This window comes from Euphorbia lathyris, chromosome 2 (genome assembly GCF_963576675.1).
Source record: "Euphorbia lathyris chromosome 2, ddEupLath1.1, whole genome shotgun sequence".
NCBI classification, from domain to species: Eukaryota; Viridiplantae; Streptophyta; class Magnoliopsida; order Malpighiales; family Euphorbiaceae; genus Euphorbia; species Euphorbia lathyris.
In genome coordinates this window covers 109547244-109567957 of record NC_088911.1, presented here as the reverse complement: position 1 = coordinate 109567957, position 20714 = coordinate 109547244, and positions in this window count along the sequence as shown.

The window sequence follows — 20714 nt, the reverse complement described above, 5'->3', positions numbered from 1 at the left end:
TCACTACCAAACTCATCAACTAGCACGCAGTTAGGTCTCCTTACCTTTTGATGCCTTGGACCTTTAGGGTTTAGGTCTGCGTGGATTCCTCCTAGGTGGAGGTGGTGGTGGTGGTGGTGGTGGGCCTCCCTCTCCCCTTTTTGGATTCCTTCCCAACGCTTAGTGAATCATACCTTGGACTTCTACCCTCATTCGCTCTATAGAAACTCTTATTTGCTCCCTAATTTGCTCATTTGAAGCTCTCATTTCTAGTTTCAAATCTTCAAGCTTCTTGTCATATGTCTGCATTAGTTTTTGAGATAATCAAAGTTGAACCATGCCAAAGAAGTTTCAGGTTAGGAACAACTGATATTGATTGAAATATTGAAAGATGTCATTGAAGGTTTTAATCTTAAACACACAAAGAATATGCAACTTCTCAAGCTAAACTTGAAGGAAAAAAACTTCCAAATTGGTGAAACTCTAGCCTCCAAAGATTTGTATTTTAGATTGAGAAAGATGCATACAACTTAAATTTTGAGGTTTAAATACTCCCAAAACCCTACTAAAGAAAACATAATAAAGTCCCTAAGGATAAAATATTTGAAGATAACTTAAAAATAGTAGAAATGATAAATTACAACTCAATGGTAAAATAGTAAATAAGTTAATGACATGAGTTGTAAATAAACAGTTGAACTTTTGTAATTAGTAGGTTGGTGGAAGAGAAAATTAATTCTAAATTTGGAGGTCTCACACGACGTATCATTTAATCCACACACCATGTGAATTAAATTTGAGAAGCAGAATCAACCTATTTCGAGTTACATAGCGTGTGTTGTTTGACACGCCGTTTGAGTTCTATTTTCCCTCCACACGATTTGTCATCTATTGAGACGGCGTGTCGCCTTCCAAATCTGAATCCTCCAAAATAAACTTGATGCCCTCAACACATTTTAAACAAGTGCAGGAAGCAATAGATCACTGTAGGTAAATTCAGGAGGGTCCATGGTCTACTTTAATAAAATTAAGATGACTAAAGATCAATTTAAGTAAGTTTATAAGACTAAGTAACGAGATACTATATAATTTTAGGGGCCAATCGGTAATTTAGGCGAAGATCATAGGCTACTATGTATTAAACTAAATATAATACATTATTAATTCATTTGATTAAAAGAAAACATGATAGATTAAAGGGTGTTGTCATTTACCACCCCCCAAATTATTTATCACCACCTCCATTTGGACAATTTTACCATTTTTATATAAAAAAAATCAAAACTGAAAAATTTGAATTTTAAAAAACGTGAAATTTGGCCTAGGCAGATGCCGGATCCGCCCAGCCCATTGTTCCATTTTTAGCGATGAAAACGATAAATTGTTCCACTTTTTGTGACGAAAATGCAAAATTTTTCACTTTTTGTTACGAAAAATGCAAAATCATCACAAAAAATATGCATTATTTTCATGATTTTTTTTACTAAAAACGCAAATTTTAATTTTTATAACTCAAAATCATCAATTTCCGTGGTTTAGGTTGTCACACATTAATTATTTTCATAATTTCAATTATTATTGTTTCGATTTATGATTTTGGAGAGAGAATTTTTAGTTTTTAATCAAAACTATAAGAAAGGTAAAAATATCCAGATGGAGACGGTAACCAGTAAAAATGGGACGGTATTTAGCAATTCACTTAAATAAGAAAATAATGAAGACAGCTAAAATCCTCAAATTATATTTTTTTAAGAAAAAGAAAAAAATTAGTGAATGGTATATCCACCAACCAACCACATGCTCCGCATATTAAGGAACTTCTCTCTTTTTATTACATTCCTTTCTTCCGGAGTGATTCCCGCTTTCTCCAACCCCTCTTTTTTACTGTTTTTTTTTCTAAATTCATGTTAATGTTATGTTTTGTTGGGCTAGCTACTCACATTATTAAGCTTAATCAAAACACAATTCATCTATTAAACTAGTACTTACTTGAATTAACAATAATTTGTGGTATTACTAGTATTCGGTTCATCCACATTCCGCATTCTAAATTACATCTTTTAATGTTATCGTGATAAAAGGTACTAGTATATTTATAATTTATAAACTTGAAGTATTATTTGACATGATCTAATAAAGGGAGAATTACTAAACTAGTACCATTGAAGAGGGTTAGTTTACATTTTTAGCTCCTTTCAAAAAAATTACCAAAATTAATATATTTCAACAAATTCTTCCAACTTTGTCACCGTCTTCTTCCTAAACATAACTTTGTGTCTTTCTCCCTCTCTCTTTTTCGTTCTCTCTCTCTAAAGAACATAACAATCTACAGAACGACTACGAATACTACAACAATCAATCAAATTCACAGTTGATACAACAAAATTTCTACAATCATATAAGTTTTTCATTGGTTTTTAGTTTCATTGAAAAGGTTTAAAGCTTAGTCCATTCATCGTTAAGATCTAGCAGGTTGTTTCTCTACAACCCAATGTATATTGTTTCTCTTCCTTTTTCATGTTTTTCCTGATCATGCGAACCCCATAAACAGTGGCATTGTTGTCTGAAAATACATTTTGGTTGGAATATCAGTTTCAGATTTTTTCCCGACAGTGTCGATATCTGATCAATATCGACAGATATGACGATATTTGTTAAATTTCAGATATCGACAAATATTGACATGATATCTATCGATATTGTATTGGTCGATATCTATCGATATTGTATTTGTCGATATTTTTCGATCCTATCGATATCGACAGAAATCGACAGATATCAACACTGTCGGGAAAAAATCTGAAACTGATATTCCAACCAAAATATATTTTCAGACAACAATGTCACTGTTTTTGGGGTTCCCACGATCAGAAAAAACATGAAAAAAGAAGAGAAACAATATACATTGGGTTGTAGAGAAACAACCTGCTAGATCTTAACGATGAATGGACTAAGCTTCAAATCTTTTAAATGAAACTAAAAACCAATGAAAAACTTATATGATTGTAGAAATCTTGTTGTACGAACTGTGGGTTGGATTGATTGTTTTAATATTCGTAGTCGTTCTGTAGATTGTTTTGTTCTTTAGAGAGAGAACGAGAGAGAGAGACAGAGGGAGAAAGATACAAAGTTATGTTTAGGAAGAAGACGATGGCAAACTTGAAAGTTATCTGTTGAAATATGTTAGTTTTGGAAATTTATTTAAAATGAGCTATAAATGTAAACTAACCTCTTAAAAGGTGCTAGTTTAGTAATTCTCCCTTTAATAAAAGAGATGTAGTTTCACTTTTGATTTGATAATAGTTTCCAATACCCTATTAAAATCGATAAAATATGAATCAATTTAGACAAATATCACGGACATTGAAATTGAGTTTTTAATTGTACAGGATAGAACAAAAAATTACAAAACAAATGAGAATAAAATTCAAATATTTAATAATTTACAAAATAGGTGGAAAATAAAATTTAAATGTATACATAATACACATATTTTGCCATATGTTTTATAAAAGAAAATATAAATAAACATCTAAAAATTTATGCACTCTACATAGAGTGGATATCTTTAGGGTGTTGTTAAACCCAGCCCCAATTTTCTACCTCTAGTCCCGTGAAAGGACGAAAGTACCCTTTGAGGCTTTGAGGTAGGAAATGAGGGAAAAAGACCTCTCCCGACACGCGGGCGTGAGGTAATCACACCTCACCACATGGTGAGGCGTGACGCCTCACCACAGGGTGAGGTGTGATTACCTCACGCCCGCATGAATAAACCACAAAAAAAATTGTTGATGATTGTGGTTAACTCGAATTATCCGTTTAGAAATAAAAATTACAGCATTTTAACTCGGATTACTCTTTAACAAATAAAATTTAACAACATAAACATAAAAATAAAAATTAATAAACATAAAAATTAATAAACATAAAAGAGTACATATAATATCAAAAGTGTTAAAATGTATAAAGTTCTACTAAAATAATTTAGTTTGCCCGACGCCACACGTCCATAAGCTCATCCATCTTCCTCTTAATGCGTGGAGCATCCTCGTCAGATCGGTGGGTAGCCGCTAGTTGGGTGACACGCCACAACCAGCTAACCCACTGCAAAAATAAATAAATAAATAATTATTAAAAAATAAACACATATAAACTAATACTAAATAATAATAAACTTACAAATTCGCTGTTGGCGCAAGCAAACTGGACCGGTCCAGCCTGTGGTGCATGAAGAAGATGAGGATGCGAATATCGCATATACCAGTCCATGTAAGCAGGATCACAGGCAATGAGATCGTATCCAACTGGCCGGCATCTCCTCCGATCAATGCCCCGAGCCGATGGAAATCTCTGCCAGGTATCCTCAACTGTGACAGAGGAATGCGTGAGCTTGTACGATAAAGACCTCCATGGTCGAACTGCTTTATCAGGTCTAATACGCTCAGCTGGGATAGGCTGAGTATATCCGACCTGTCGCAGCGCTCGATCGGGCATATACGGCTCGACGATGTCTCTACACCGTATCCAACCGGCGGAGGACACTCGAAGCCGATCATCATCGGGGACAGGACCATAAGGCAACCACGTCACCTGAAAAAAATAATACTCAATAATAAATAATAATATACTATAAATAATACTTAAATTAATTCTAAAATTTTATAAAATACCTCTGCTGCCGTCATACGGTCCAGCTGCCAGCGTATGGTATCTAGTCAGGCGGTCGTCTTGCCTGGTACCCCGACCTCCCATCTTAGTGCACGGGCATGGACAGCTGGGATCACGTGAGCTAGTCTATGCGGCCGGAACACCGAAAAATACTCGTATATCCACGCATGTAGTAGGGTCAAACATCCGCATATACCAGAACAGTCTCCTCTGCTCGCTATCCCCAGCTGCCAGTACAACGTGGCAAGTGTAGCAGACCCCTATGAAAATCCAGCTGCCCCTCTGACACCGCCATAAACCTCAGCAAGATGGGCCGGCCTAATCCTATCTCCACTCTTGTCAACAAACAAAGTGGATCCGAGCATAAGCCACATCCACGCTGTGGCCCGAGTAGCGTCATCCCTACCCTGGATGACAAGCTTGTGTACAGCATCAACAAAGACACCTCCACCTCAACGGGGCCACCATCCACCGGTGTACTAACTATCCAGCTCTCGTCCTCACTAGCTTTTGGGACGTTTGCTGGTCCCTAAAAGTTATAAAATTATACTAAAATTATACTATTAAATTATACTAAAGTTATAAAACTATACTAAAACTATTATATTATACTAAAGTTATACTAAAATTATACTTAAAGTTATATTAAAGTTATACTAAAATTATACTAAAATTATAATAAAGTTATACTAAAACTATTAAATTATACTTAAAATTATACTAAAACTATACTAAAATTATACTAAAGTTATACTAAAACTATTAAATTATACTAAAATTATACTAAACTATACTAAAGTTATAAAATTATACTAAAATTATACTAAAAAATACATGTACTCGCAAAGCGACCTCCTATGCGTTGGGTCGACTGTCTAACCAAGGTCGGCTGCTCATCGATATCCTCACCCTCACGATCACGTGCAGCTGCAGATTGTCGCAGTACCTGGGCTACCACATCCAGGTAGTCCTCCATAGAATCGCTATCAGGCTCTCTGTCACCAAAATCCGTCGCTCCCTCTAATCCATGAATATCGGGCTGATCCACAATCGGCCCCCTCCTCACATGCTCCGTCGCAGCCCCTCTCCGCCTACGAGTAGATATATCAATACCACGCAATCTCGTATGCCGTGGTGTATCATCCTCGTCGTCCATATCTAGACGAATCCTCGTCGTCCATATCTAGACGACGAGCAGATGACGGGATGAATTTCCTGTTAGGGTTTAGTGTCCTATAGACAATTGTTCTAGGATACAAACTTAATGTAAATGAATTGTTCTTTATATCATTTGTTTAATGAGATATATGTTTTATAACTATATAAAGGCAATCCCTTTTAAGAACTAAATAAAGTCTAATAAAAGGAAATCCGTAAGTTTATTTAAAGTGATTATAAAGTGTTCATACAAGCATGAAGTGAGACAAACCTTTATATTAAACTGATAAACTTAAAACCACCCCAAGTCAAGTGATATGTTTGGGATTGACATATCACTGTTGAGACTTGTATGTAACAATGTCTTCTGTCCGACAGAAAGCTGATCTCACAAGCTTCATATATACAGATATCTGGACAGTTACATAGATCCGATGAAACGTTGTTCATTAGGATTGGGGATCCGATTTGAGATAACAGGATGGGTAGATTTATCCTTGTCACATGTTCATCTCATTGGTATTAATAGGTATAACTAATCCTCAGACTCAAAGGAATATTAATTGGTATTCTGGATTACAGAATGTGATGCTTTGACTCTGGTGTAACACGATCCTTAACAGAGATGACTCTGGAGTGTGAACAGTAGACGTTGGGTATCACAGGAAGTAATTGCGGAATCGTTATATATTGGATTGAGCATTTATCACTCCCGATAAATGGGAGATACATCCATGGATCGCTTGTGGAAGACTCGACTCTAAATCCTTGCAAGGTGATAGCTTAAGAGTAAGAAATACAGATTTCACTTAACCTATCTTTTTGAGTTGACTCGGCCTGTACAAGTAAAACGAACGTCTCGCTATATGTGACTTGACATCACCCATAGTCATAAGATTCAGTTCAAGGATGTAGTTGATAAAGGATCGAATTATACTGTAACTAATACGGAAAGGTTAACGATAGAATCAACATGTCTTCTTATAGCTCTGGGGGAATGATTACGGACTTGCTAATCACATACTGTGTACATCATTCCGTTATGCAAAGATTAAATATAATTCTTTAAAAATTAATTTGATAACGTTGCATACGGCTAGAAGCAATAAGAACCTAATGGATCACACATAAGACTTGGAACCTAAAAGAGAGATAGATGTTAATTAATTGATAGAAGCCCAATTGAGCCCAATAAGGCCCATGGACATAAGGGGGTCGAAATTCATGTAGTGATATACATGAATAATTAATTTGATTTTGTTAATCCTAATTAGATTAGGAATATGAATTAAATTAATTAAGAGATAATTAAGTTAGGAGTTTTAATTAGATTAATATACTCCTATTATTATCCAATAAGGTTATTATTATTATCCTTAATATATTAGATATATAGTGAGATAATAATTAGGAATTCTATTCCGAATGGAATTCCTATTCAGTAACCTAATTCTATCTAACTAGGGATTAGATACAAGAGATTATAAATACCCCTTTCCTTGAGATTTTCGAAATCCAAGCAAGTCATACCCTACTTGTGATTTTCGAAATTCACCTAGTCCAAGAGAAAATTCGACACCCCTAGTTCGAGGACGAGATTTCTCTACGACTTCGTTTGATCAATTGATTTTCATCTATTTCTTTTATCCTTGATCTTGTGTTGATTAATTAGAGGCAATCTACTTTGGTTGCTATTCAACGGTTGATACTAAATTAATCTTCCCGTGTTTTATTTCGTGTTTGGGAACTCGAAGAAGAAAAACAAACAAAAGGGAGAAATTCGTTTTACTACTCCTATATCAGGCCAGTTCACGATTTCACGGATTTTCGGAGATTGAACCGTCGGATCGTCGCGATTTTTGGACAGGAGCTTCTAGACATATTCTTCCACGTTTCCACCGAAGGGATTGTCGTTCGGAGGTCTGGAAGGTCTGTTTCGGATAGGGGAAAATTGGTAGACAGTTTCTATCTCTTTTGAAGTTGTGGGCACTTCGTTTGCAACGGTAGATAGAACTTCTAAAAAGGTATTTCTTCTTATCCTTCTTTATATGAAATAACGGTTAACTTGTGGTTAAATGGAAATGGGTTAAATTTTTTATATTTCAGCTGCTATACCTTAGCCTAATTTCCAACATTTCCCACCCCTAGTAGGTCGCTCCGTCTACAAAAAATTACACTAAGTTAATCTAAAATTGTAACATATAAATTATAAATTACACTAAATTAATTTAAATGTCAATAATGTAAATATAATTTAAAAAATAAAAAATAAAACAACCTCGGACGTATGAACACCACGCCCGAACCACTGGTCGGGCGTATGAACATCACGTCCGACCTATGGTTCGGGCGTTTGAACATCACGCCCGACCTATGGTGCGGGCATGTGGCTATCACGCCCGCACCACTGGTCGGGCGTGATGTTCTTACGCCGGAACCACAGGTCGGGCGTGATGTTCATACGTCCGACTGCGATTCCGGTGATTTTGAAAAACATCCCACAGATCCGATATTTAAGCGTAAATCAACGAAATAAAACCGTAAATCTTACCATTTTGGCTTTCCCTTTCCGTTCTCTGTCACCATCCATGATTTGGTTCAAAAATTAGTCCAGATTTGATCGAAGAGTGTATAGAGTTCTTGAGAGGTTTTGTCTTTTTTCAATTTTTGTGCAAAGGGTAGTTCGGTCAATTCCTGAGACTAGAGGTAGGAATTTGTGGCTAGGTATAGTAATTCACTATCTTTATCGGTGGAAGAGAGGTTGATGTATCCGCGTCATCTCCGTTTTCAGAATTTTTTTCTTCATTCTGCCTCATTTTCTCTATTAGGTGAACCCATTCCATTTTCATTTTCAGCTATATATTTATGTGTATAATCACTTGATATGATATCCTTAAATTCTAGTATTAGTAGTTAGTTAGGTAATGAAAATTATATAGAAGTTAATAATAGATTATTGGCCTAATACACAAATAACTCCTTGAACTTGTTCAAATGTTGCAACTGTTCCCCTCAACTTTCAATTGTAACAACTTACCCCTTAAACTTGTCCAATTGTAAAACATAACCCCAAATTGGGAATTTTTTTACCCCGTATTTGAAGCAACCGTAAAAAAGTTCTCCGGATTCGTATCACGCCAAAGATCTGATTATCATACTTCACTAGCGTTGCAGATTTTGTATTTCACGTGTTTCTTCAATTGCAGTCCATGTCAGCAATTTGGAGTTGTGTATTACAATTGGATAAGTTTAAGGGGTAAATTGTTACAATTGGACAAGTTTGATGTTACAATTGAAAGTTGGAGAGGGCAGTTGCAACATTTGAATAAGTTCAGGAGATTATTTGTGATTTAGGGCTAGATTATTTATAAAGAAGGTAAGGGTATGAGAGGAAGAAGCCACGTGACGTGATAGTACGGTTGGATTGGTTCAACAATTTCAACGCCAAAATCTTCTCTCTATCCATTCCATTCTCAAGAAATAAACAAGATAGGGCTTGTTTGGGTCACAGATAATAAAACAGAAAAAGAAAGAAGCAATTGCCTTCCTTTTCACTAGTGTCTTTTTCTTTTTTTAGATCTAACAAATATTAATATGAAATATAAAAAGAAGAATATTGGTTTATTTAATTAATGATAAGAAAATAATGGTTTATTTAAGTAATGTTTCATTGAAATAAGAGATTCCAATATTTGTATTTAATGTCTTGATGAGTTTTGTAAAGAGAAATTTTATTATACATCCGTTTGATAATATATTTGGCTTCATATATTTTTAGAGTTTAAAGTTTTTAATTTAGAACGTAGAGTTTATATTTTTAGGATCTAAGAATTATATTATAAGATCCACAATTTCACATAAAATTAAAAATATTTCATTAATTAATTACATATATTAATATTTATTAATGAATGTGTCACATGTCATTAAATTATTGGCCCATGTAAAATCTCTTATAAAGATAGTTAATCAAATTTCTTTGGTAAAAAGTACCATGAGGTACTTGATCTCTCATTGTTTAGTTTATTTAAGCCCTTCATCTTTTATTTAAATATATTAGGTGATTGATCTTTTATTTTTTTACCACATTAAACCTCTGATTATTCCAAAACAGTTTTTGATATATGTAATGTAACTATAGAGAAACTGTAAAAACTTTATTCAAACTGTAAAAAATATAATTTCAAAAAGATAAAATAAATAACGCATTTTTAACTGAATTAGATGTTCACAACTTTTTTTTAAAAAAAGCAACACTTTATTAACTCAAACCAGAACTAAGAACATCACTAAAAAAACAGAGGTGGACAGGCCCACTCTCCACAAACAGACGTAAAACTAATAGCTCAAGCTAAGGCATGAGCCACAGAGTACGCTTAATGTTTAACAAAAGAAATAGAAAGATTATCCAACTCTCCTTAATAATCGCGACACACTCTGAAATTTACATCAGCTAGATAAAAAAGATGATGATAGGTTTCAAATTGCTTGAACTATACATAGAGAGGCAATATGAGGGAACAGTAACATTGTTGCGATTCATAGATTTTAACCACGAAAGAGCTTCTCGAAGTGCAATTGCCTTGACTAAAATAGGCTAATAACAACATTCAACCGCAGCATGATGCATAAATGCACTGACGCTCATGATCCCATAACAGGAAGCCCATTGAACAATATTCTGCTACAAAAAAAAAACACTCTTGCATCCACATTACAATGAAAATGTTTCTCCAAAGGACGCTACTAGTGAGTTGAAATAACATTCATCGTGCGTGAATATGAATTACGCAGACTCTATGCTGACTGCCAGTCAAAGAGATATTGTCTCTCTAGTTGGACCCGTGATCGGACTATAATTTCTTTTTATCACTACTAATTAATTTTAGAAGCAATGGCTTAATACGAAAAAAAAAATGAAAAATGAAAGATTAACACATCATCATCATGCTGTTTTTTTTTCTTTTCTTTTCTTTTTTGCCAATTTCTTTAAATTGGGACAAACATATATAGACAATGGCTTTTTTACAGGTTAAGTACCCCCAAACCAAAGTCACATAGCTTAATCTCTCTTTTCTCTATCAAAACACACACATACATAACCAGGAATGTTCACATGCACCTTAATGAGCAAGTGAATTTGCTCATTCACCGTTAGATATAGACTTATTAAATCTAAGCCTCAGGATGCTTTGAATCTCCACCTTACGATTATAATAAGCATAGATCTAACGATGAATGAGCAAATTCTACATGCTCATTAAGGTGCATGTGATCAAGACTGATAACATATATATTATTTATTATCTTAATTATTACATAGTACGTAATTAGGGGGGAAGTCCAAATTAAATTTAGGAAAGTAGAAAAGAAGATTAATTATGATTGCATGCACGTTCTCAACATCTAATCAACAAAAATTGTCCACTCCAACCATAATTCGTAAAAGATGATCAAATTCCACTCATTGCATCTTTTTATTATTGAATTGAATTAATATATGTCTTCTAATGACAAACAACTCATCCATTAAAAGTGAAGTACAAAGGAAGTAACAATTGTAACCAAAAAGTAAAAAGTAAGAATTTAAACTATCAAATTCATGATAATTGTAATAAACTGGATCCAATTTTCTTTTGCTTTCATTCTCAAAATAGTTATGCTTGTCTACTTAAACTGTAAATAAATACTTTATACATAGATAGTGTCATAGGCTGAAATTTGGCGGTAGGCAAAGTCGTCTGGCTATAGGCAAATCTCAGCCCGTGGCTTGGGCAAAAGCATTGGGAAAGGATTACGGAAGAATCAAGGCAGGTTCAACGTCGGGCCAATGCATCGGCAAGAATTGACGCAACAGTAAAGAGGATCGGGTCCGTTGATGGGTGAGTGGTGAATGGAACATATGAATGTCCATTGGGCATGGCTTGGACTCGGCGTAAGAACCACTATAGGGGGACAAGGTCTCTGATGTCGGATCTCCGCCAACCCCTGAGCCAGTTGTCGGAACTGGTTTAAATGATCCACCCTAGTCCACTAGGGACTAGGAGAGTCGGCCATCCGGCCTTCGGGAAGAAAGGCGAATGTCTCTGTCGGGCGAAATCCCGTCAGACACTTTGGGTGGGCCCACAGTGCGGGTTTTTTGTAGGCCGAGGTTTAATCATAGAAAACCCATTCCGAGATGAATTACGAATATACGAATTGACGGGATGCCTGATGTTAAAAGGGGATAGACCCTTTTGGATAGTGTTGGATGGCCGAGACTCGGGGAAATCTCAATACCATACGGGGCTTTGACTCGGGCTCCGACCTGGCCCCGTGTCAAGTGGTATCAAAGCCTAAATTGAGCAAAGGCTTGGCGAAGTGGGCATTCGGGCCTTGACTAAGCAAGCTCTTTACGAGGTGGGTGATCGATCTTACTAAGCGAGTTCTTCGCGGTGTAAGCGTGCGAGCTTCAACGAAGCGTTGTCTTCATGATGTGAGCGAGTAGTGCTTTAACTATGCGAGTTCTTTGTGAGGTAGACCAACGATATCAAAATTTTCCCCAATGAGTTGACGGATAAAATTTTTACGATGCTTTTGCCGAAATTATTTTGTGATGCCTTTTAGATTAATGTGAAGCTCGTGGTTTGCCGGGGCCACTGTTACAAAACTTTTACACAGGGTGTGGGAGTGCGGAAATGAAAAAGAGAACTGAGATTGCTTGGAAGCAAATGCTTACTCCCATCGGTTGTGAGCGATGAAATTCTACGAGATTCAACCCCTTTAAGTGGGGAGAGTTCGTAGTGAATTATCGAAATTCAACGCTCATGTGTAGTAGCATAGAGCCTATCCACCTAATTAATGATTGCCTAGGGCAAATTACTGAAGCGTAATGTGGGAATTGTCTTAATTCAGTGAGATATGGTTAATGCTTTTCCATAAGTTGAAATGTGGTGTGCAGAAATCAGGATTTTAAGGTGAAGGGTCGTAAGAATGGACTGTTGAGTTCTGGTTTGATGAAGTAGGACTATTGAGGCGTAGTCCGAATTTCGGCCAACTATGATTCAATGGAAAGTTGCTTGTGCCTTCTCGGGTGATCAAAAACTCGTAAAAGAGTTTTGGATTAATTGGAAATTGTCCATAATATGGAAACTAACCATAATACGAATAGTGTGAACATCAAATACACATTGTTGCCTTGTCTATTGTTACGAAAGATTGACATCGGAAGCGATTATGGGTATCAGGTAGAATATCAGATGGAATATGCGGCTATAAAATTCGATGGCCATGAAGTGGCTTATATGAATACTATTTCGGAAGCTTATATCTGACCAAAGAAGGTCGTGAGATTATTTCATAAAAATTTGTTCAACCCAAGATGGTCATGAAGGTGACGCGTGAATGGTTAATGCCCCGGGGCCCAGACGAAAAAGATGAAAAATTAGAAAATTGGTCGTGATCACTTGAAAAATGAGTTGGCGGGGGACCAACTTTGGAAAAATATTGGCTAAGGCCATTGGAATCAGGGTGAAATATGCCCTTTTTGTGGTACTATGAATGTACCGAGGGGACGCCCGAGATAATTCATAGGTTTTATCCTTGTTTGTAATGAGCTCTATGAAGGGGACGCGCAAAACAAACTCATATACAAACAGGACGTGCATTTTTAGTGCAAGAATCAGAGTTTTATGTAGTTGTGAAAAGCTATGAGGGTCAGTGTGAAGAAAATCGTTGGACTACATCAGAAGTAGTGAATCTAACTAAGATCGAACATTCAGTCAAACTCTCTGGCGGGCGAATCAATGAACCTAATGAGACATCAATAGAAAGTTCAAATGGTGGCAAGTAGTTCAGTCAGATTGAAGTTGCGGTCATCAGTTTTAGGCAAAAGCTATGGAAAGGTCTCATCAAGTTGAGGGCATTCCATTTTAAGCAAAAGTCGGCGGAACATCACCCCAATCAAAGTTCGGACAGGGAAAATTCTCGGAAGCAGGGTTTTAAGGTACTATTTGACATGCATAAACATTTAATACTTTGGTTTAAGAGTAATTGTTAATAGAACCATTTTGGTTTATTAGGCGCTCTTGAGACGGAAGAACAAGAGTTTGACCATATCATTTAGCTTGGGAGTGAGGTAAATATGATATCTGATATATTTGCACATATGTGAAGATGTGTTTTGATATGATTTTGATGATTCATATTGAACTTATTATGTATACGATTAAAGTGAGTATCATGTATATGTTTTTGAAATGTTGAGATGTTCGTTGAATTGAGTTATTGATATTGATATGGTGGGATGAGTATGATAAGATAGGAATGGGTTGAAACCCAAGTTGTTGTTTGAGATGTTATGAATTGTTATGAACTTTAGACGGGAATGAAACGATATGTTAATGAAATATATTGCTAGCTTAAGTAGGTAAGAGCAATGGTATTGCTCTTACGGTTTGAATCTGTAATCACAACACCTTACTCGATATGGAGTGCCTCGATATGAGGAATTTACAAGGTGAGTTATTATTGTACCGATATAGGTACCGAGAATAGTCCTGATATAGGAACATGAATATAAAGGTAATTGATATATGGAATGAACGGTCATGTATCGAAATGGACCTAAAAGCATGCACTAGTTACTAATAGATCGATCATTGAACTTATTATTACTTAAGTGTATATAGACTTAATTAACTAAATTGATAAGTTTAATCCTAGTATGATGTTATATGATTGTTCCTACTATCATAGAATTGTCGGATAAGTTTGTGGGTAATTGGCTTTGCGTGCAATCTCGGTGTGTGTTCTTCAGTATTAGCCGAGCTTTGGGGCCTATATTTTGGGTTGGAGCTAGTTTGGAGGAGAGGTTATAGGAGGATAGTAGCGGAGGTTGACTCGATGGTTATCATCAGTCTCGTCAAGGAGCACACAAGGGATCGACACCGCCTTTATTGGCTTGTTGCGAAATGTCGGGAGCTTCTTGATCTTGATTGGGAGGTCTAATGTTCAACTCCCTCTAGCCTTATTTTCTTTTAAAAAGTTTTTATTTATTTTAATTTTACTTTTCAAAAATTAAAAAAACATGTTACCATTATTAATTAATTTAAATGGACTTTTTATTTTTATTTTGATAACACTTTTGAATTCATTTTTAATATGTCTTTACCATTAAAAAAAATAAACATATTTAATATTCATTTTTATTATGTTTTTACCATTAAAAAAAGTAAACATGTTTAATTTTCTATTAGTTCAATGCTAATTTCTAAAAAATGATAACACTTTTACAGTTTTAACGCGTTAGAGGCTAAACAAATTTTGCCCAATCCTAACGGACTGGATTTTAAAAATTTACCGTCAACCGCATGGTTAAAATTAGCCCCCCAAATTATTGTGTTAAAAATTATTGAATTTTACGTGATATAATATTTTTAACGTTATAAAATTTTATTATTAAATATTTAAGCACCGGCTTAGTTTGGGTTCTGGTTCCGCCACTATATATATATATATATATATATATATATATATATATATATATATATATTCATGTTTTATATATTGTGGTATATTTGGTGCTTATATGAATGTATTTGTGGTTCCAAATCAAGTGAAACACGGTTTCAATGAACTGGAGTTAATAGAGAATAGAGAAATATTTGACCACAATGATTTTTTTTATATATATAAATTACCCTATCTAATATAAATTTCAACAAAAAAAAAAATTCATCAAATTTTTTTTTTTACAGCCCTATAGATATTGGATAGACTTAAATAATTCTTTATATCTATAGGGCAAGTCAATTTTGAAATGTAGTATATAAAATTGAATGATTGCATGTTTATACTATCACATTTATATATGGTACGCACAAATTTTAAAATATGGGACATCATGGGATCCCAATCAATTATATTACAGGCTTGTTAATTTACGTTATCCTATTCCTAAACATACGTACTATGTTCTATCAACTCATTGCAGAATGTTTATTTTTAATTAAATAAAACATTAGAATGTAACTGAAATATTTTTTTATTGAGATTATTAATTTAACTTCTAAAGTTAACTAATAAAATAGCATAATTCAGTTGGTATATTTTTTAAATTAAAGATGAAAAGTTGTAGGTTGAAACACATTCTCTTAAAAAAAACCATAAAATCTTTTTTTATATATCAATATATAGTGTGTTTAAGGTTTGCTCTCTAAACCCCTCAAGCAGGGGCGGATACAGGAGGCTTGGATCCTTTCGGTCGCCGGAACCACCATGACTACGAGTAGTTTCGACCTTATGTTTCCATAAAAATTGAGGTTGTGGTGGTTTCGGTCTCCTGTCTCAAAGAAATTTAGATGGATACTGAATTAGCACCTCAAAAATTGGCTTAGATCATCTCTAAATCCAAAATTCTAATTTTTTTTTTTTACCTGTTAGGCACTCTCTCTAAATCCAAAAATCTAATTTTTTTGGCATGTTAGGCCATTTTTAAATTCAAATTTCCTAAATCCGATTTTTTCTACTAATTTTTTTTTATATGTTAAGAATCTTAAATACAATGTAGCTTAATTTTGAGAAGTTTTACATTGGTACTTAAAAATTGGTTCTTGACCACTTAGATTATAACGTGTATATATACGAAAAAATTTAAACAAGTTCGATTTAACAAAAAAAAGAAAAAAAATACACACATGTAAAATCAGCCTCCAACTGAACAATCATGTATTCATCACTGTCCTTAATGGTTGAACATAATGGTAATCAACTAATCTAGTTTCATATGTAAGAGGTTGTGAGTTTGAACTGGATCATCTCATAAAAAAAATGTATCAAAATAATTAAAAAAAATTGAACGATTAAGTGGTTTCAAATCTTAAGGAGATAGAAATTAAAAAAATGGACTTGATCTTTAGTCCATCTCCCTACCTTAAAAAAAGTTACCCTAAAAATTAATATTGCCTTTAACATAGGGTAGTCGGAGCTTAATCATAGTTAAGACATTTTAGCTTTTCCTACTAATGTATTTAGTAAAAATAGAATTTGAGATCTCTTCACACAAATTCAACATGACCAATTGAGATATATTAATTACATTAATCATTTTTTTTGTTTCTTGTACTTATACAAGCATATAAAAATTATTTATTGACATCAAATTTTCTAATAATGTTTCTTACATTACAGCTCCAAACAAATGATCCATAACTAATATTTCACATATTATGTTATGTATAGTACTTTATGTTCACATCAAAATTTAGATAAAAATATATATTTTGAATGTAAATGTTAAATGCAAACACTTTTTTTTTCTTTTTTCTGGCGTGTGTAGATAATATTAATGAAAAGGTAAGGTTAGAGCTGAATGGATAATGTTGACGGCTGATTGTACCTTCTTTTTTTTATTATTATTTAATCTGTTGTCTCTTATTATTATCTCCGAATGCACGTTTTGCATGTCCGCATGGAACCCATTCGTCAGAACAGAACACCATTTTTTATTTAATTATTCACCCATACATTATGAATGTGTATATTCATATTAAAACTAGGTCGTTTATTTGGACCCACAGAAAGGTCGAAGCCCACATGAAGCCCATGTGCACTCTAATTAAATTAAATTAAAAAGAGAAATTAATAGTAATGTTTTCATATACTAACATGCATTTGTCTTTCCCACATTTTGAGTCATTTACTTGCTTCCACGTACATTTATATTTCATCACCAACTTTTTTTTTTTTTTTTGTTTTTTGGTTTTTATATTTCATCACCAACTTATAAATTCATATAATAATATTTTTATATTAGGTGTGAGCAACCACATTTTAAGTTTGTTTTCTCTAATTAATGTCTTTATATTATACTTATAATAATAATAATGTTTTGTTTATATAAGATAAATATAACATTTTGATATTTGAATGACTTTATTTTTGGTTTATTATATTTTGCTGTAAAGTACGTATATTGAGTTGTTTTCGTCAAATAATTGGAATTGGCAACTACATGCATTTATTAATTTTATATAACAAAAGTATTAAGTTGTCTTCAACCTCCCTCCTATATACTTGTATTTGTACCATTCTCACAATCATGTGTTACAAAAAAAATCAGTTTTAAAGAATTTGTCGACTTTCCTTCCCTACCTTATCCAAATCCAATTCATTTATTCATATATAATTTCTTATTCTTGGAAATTTTATTTTTAAATTAAATTTAGGTTTAGTCTTATTTATGCCACCTAAATTAAAACATTGTGGTGCTTTACATATCATTGTGACAAAAGTTTTTTAACTTTATATTATATTAATATTAAAATCTAAATTTAAAAAAATACATCAAAAATTAATAAAATGATGACTTAGAATATATTTTGACCATAATTTATAGTGATAATATGGATAAAAAAAATTAAATGGTAGAGTCGAATTTATTCGTATCATTACTTCGTTAATTTTTTAAATAAATTTTCTTTGTTTAGACTTTAGTGTTAGTAAAATGTAGAATTTAAGAATTTTATGTCATGAAATAAAGTATAGGGGTAAATCATATTATCAATAGTGATATAGTTAAAGAGCCATAAATATGTTTTTGGGCTTTTTACATAAAAAAAAAAATCATAATTACACATAAAATTATAACTAAATCATACTATCAAAATTATTTTTTTTTATAGAAATTGGGACGAGACAGATCTTGAGCGGAGAGAGCACCCATGGTCCAAGAACTGCCAAACCCATCATATCTTAAAAAAAGAAAAGGTGAGTGTTTGAACAAGAGAAGAGGAAGGAGAACAAACAAGAAGAAGGGGAAGGAGAAAAGTTTAGGAAATGTCAAGAAAAACGCAAATGAAAAATATTACACATGTCATCATTGATAAACCTGTGACAAAAAGTAGGAGCTGAATGCCACCAATTAATCACTGAGGAAGAGACTCCAAACTTTGCCAAAGCATCAGCAACGCGATTTCCTTCCCTAAAGATGTGTGTAAAAATAATGTTCATCCTAGAGCAAATGTTGAGACAGTGCAACCATTCTTGTCGAATGCTCCAAGGAACATCCATGGAACGAAGCCGAAGCAAATTAACTACGTACATGGAGTCTAACTCAACCCAAACTTGATACCAATTTTTTTCCCAAGCAAGTTCAATTGCAAAAATAGCGGCTCTCAATTCAGCCATATAAGCAAAAGAAGGAGGGGTAGAAAAGGCAAAACAACCTTTGGGAAAGCCGTGACAGTTACGAAAGATACCGCCCGCTCCCGCCTCGCCAGGAGTACCAAAAGCAGAGCCATCCACATTGATTTTAACCCAGTCCGGAGGAGGTTTAAGCCAATGGACCGGAATAATGTTGGGAGCTGGAGACGGTCTTGGAGAAGCCAGAAGATGGGATAAGATATCAGCATCTCTCCTCGAAGAGCAAAAACCTTTAGAAGAGGCAAAGGACTCTCGAATCATTCGAAAAAGGGTGATCTTCGAGTGTTGAATAGAAGGAGAAACCTCCTTGAAGGTTGCTTCATTCCTGCAATGCCAGATTAACCAGATGCAAGAGACAGTGGCAACACGCCGGATCATCGACACCTGTGAGCCAAAATGAATGCTACGAAGAGTGCTGAAGAAGTGGATGAATTGGGAATGACGAGGTAAAGCGCAGTCAAAATGAATCTCAAGGGCCCTCCACAGAGAATCTGCTAAAGAACAGCTAATGAACAAGTGGTTAATGGACTCAGCATCCCTACCACAAAGAACGCAACGAGAGGCAAAAGATAAGCCTAAATTATATTTATAATTTATAACCTTAACAAGTGGTTAATGGAATCATACTACCAAAATTATTTCTAAATATATCATTAATAAATTTATATTTTAATTTATAAATTCTAGACCTCAATTTATAAATTTTAAACCGTAAAACATATATTCTATATCTATAATTTATAATCTTTAATTTTAAAATATATTAAAAATAATAATTTACTTAATTTGATATAATAGTAGATAACTTTTTTTAAATGATTTTCTACGTAAATTTCTGTATATTTTAGGAAAAAATACACATAAATTCATTTTTTAGAAACTATTTACAACTATGTCAAGTCATAATTTTGAATTATATCAAACTAGTAAAACCAGTCCTTTGAATATATTTTAAGGATTAGAATTTATAAATTAAAAATCTAGAATATATTTTTTAGGGTTTATGAATTATAAATTGAAGTCTAAATTTTTTAAATTATGGTGTAAAATCATAATATACAGAGAATAATGACATATTAAGAATTAAATTTGGTGATATGATTTAGTTGTAATTTTGTGCTTAATTATGATATTCATGTAATTGACCCTATATTTTACCTGTCTTTTGTGTGGTCATATATCATGTGGGCTGAGCCCAATAATAAGCTGGAGTTTGTTATGCAGTGGGCTTGAGATTATTATGCAAAGAACCAATACCTTTTGCAAGGAAATGGGCAACTAAATACTTTAATAGCTAAAATGTAATAAATATCAAAATATGTTTTGAAATTTGGATGTTTAGAAGTGTGAAAAGTTCAATATACAATAAATAAAGGCTTAATACATCATTTGCCCCCTGAACTTGTCCAAAAAACTTGATTGGCCCCCTGAACTTTCAAAGTGTTCTGATAGCCCCTTGAACTTGCATAAAACGTTCAGTTAGCCCCCTGAACTTGCGTAAAATGTAAACAATTGATCACTCGGTCGTAAAAAAGTAAGTTAAATGCGGAAGATGTATTCCACGAGTCTTAAAAAAAGTAAAACGATCAAAATCGGAGTATACGATTCTAATACTAGAGAAGACAAGTTGTATAGTTGAGCAAACAATAACTTCATTTTTAATCTATTTTTTAATTATATAATAGCATTCTAAGATGCGTGGAATACATCTTCCGCATTTAACTTAC